General features: G+C 52.9%; 1 pseudogene; it reads right to left on the bottom strand.

Moving 5' to 3' along the window:
• Positions 1–253: 253 nt before the first annotated feature.
• LOC144368180 (dual specificity protein phosphatase 4 pseudogene) lies at positions 254–755 on the bottom strand (annotated as a pseudogene).
• Positions 756–1522: the final 767 nt, after the last annotated feature.

Below are 1522 nucleotides of genomic sequence, written 5' to 3'. Positions count from 1 at the left end.
ATTGTCCATATGCACGTGTAGGTTTGTCTCACATGAATTCATCTTATTGAAGAATCAATGCCAACTGCAATCCTTACTCCAGATGAGACTGGGAAACTGCACTTATATATTATCAGCCTATGCAGTAGTAGAAGGTATGATAAATGGAGAAAAAGACATCTACCATAGTAGACATTAGACTCATTATATACCCTTGATACAAATTTATATATTGTTCAGTCCCACAGAGACATCCCTGGCAGCAACCTTAGTTTCAGGGGCTAGGTGAGTGGCTCTGAGTGCTGGGGGAGGTAAGATTGGGGTTGTGCTGGTCCTGCAGTCTGCTGGGGGCCAATTGCACACCCAGAGAGATAGGGAAGCTGAAGACAAACTGTGAGGTAAGGGTGGGAGTGGGCTTGCAGTACCCCTAAGGGGCCTGAAGGGCTGGCAGGCCTGGAGAAGCAGGATGTGGCCAGCACCTGGGACAGCTGCTCCATGCAGCTCAAGGCCTTCTCCAGCCTCAGCTGCTCCTTTATCATCTGCTAAGCCAAGCAGATGGTAGCAGAGCAGAGGATGCCCTTTTAGCAGTGCACCATCCCTGGACCGCGGTAGTCCTTCACCGCAGTCCTACTCCATGGCTTCCATGAACCAGGAGCCCATGTTGAACTTGTGGTTGTCTTCCACCAGATGCGTTTGTACTGGTAGCATCCTTCCATGTGGTTTGGGCATTCAGAGGAGCCATTCAACAGGACTGTGATCCCTAAGGCGTGCAGCATGTCTCTCCAGGCAGCGTGGAAGGCACCATGGAAGTAGAGCAACTGAAGAATCTCCAAGGGACCCCACCGCCTGTGCAGAGCGGCTCCAGTGGAGCTACAATGCAGGTGAAAGGACTCCATGGCACTGGGGAGAAGTCTGCCAAGGCACTGGGTTTGGAACAGAATTCTGGGTAAGCAGAGGAAAATTTCTCTCAGCCAGTTTGAGCAAGCAGATGTCTCTTCACTGGGGCTTAGGATGGAGTGTCTGCACTACTAGAGTCAAGGTGAGGTCCTCCCTGAGCCCCTGGTGCCTGAGCTCCACTCAAAGTAGAGGATGACAGCCAAGAAGAGACTAGAACACAAGAGGGCGCACTTCCCCCTGAGCGTGCAGTTTGGACTCCTGGATCCTGGAGCCCTTGGCCTGCCTATTTTCTGGGTGTTGTATTGAAGAAGGTGGACAGAACCTCTGATAGGAAAGGTGTGCAAAAAGTCGAGCAGCAAGCGCTTGCTGGTGCTCCCCAGCCCCAGGGTTCAGGGGCTGCCACTGCTGTCAGCCCAGCTGCCTCCACATAACCCAGGGCAACCACCACCTCCCAACCTCTTTGCCTCTGAGGCCACCACAGCTACAGCCTCTGCCTTAGCGGCTCAGCTTCATAGGCTTTTTGAGCACACTGCAGTCCATCTCTCCCAGTTAATCAATCGTCACCATGGAGTGTAGAAACTGGGGCGACAGGCCAGCCAGCCAACAGGAATGGGCGAACAAGGGCTAAGAGAGGGAGCCTTCAGAA

Source organism: Ictidomys tridecemlineatus, chromosome 11 (assembly GCF_052094955.1).
Source record: "Ictidomys tridecemlineatus isolate mIctTri1 chromosome 11, mIctTri1.hap1, whole genome shotgun sequence".
Taxonomy (NCBI): Eukaryota; Metazoa; Chordata; class Mammalia; order Rodentia; family Sciuridae; genus Ictidomys; species Ictidomys tridecemlineatus.
The sequence above is the reverse complement of the archived record's forward strand: the minus strand, read 5'-3'. Positions and strand labels throughout refer to the sequence as shown.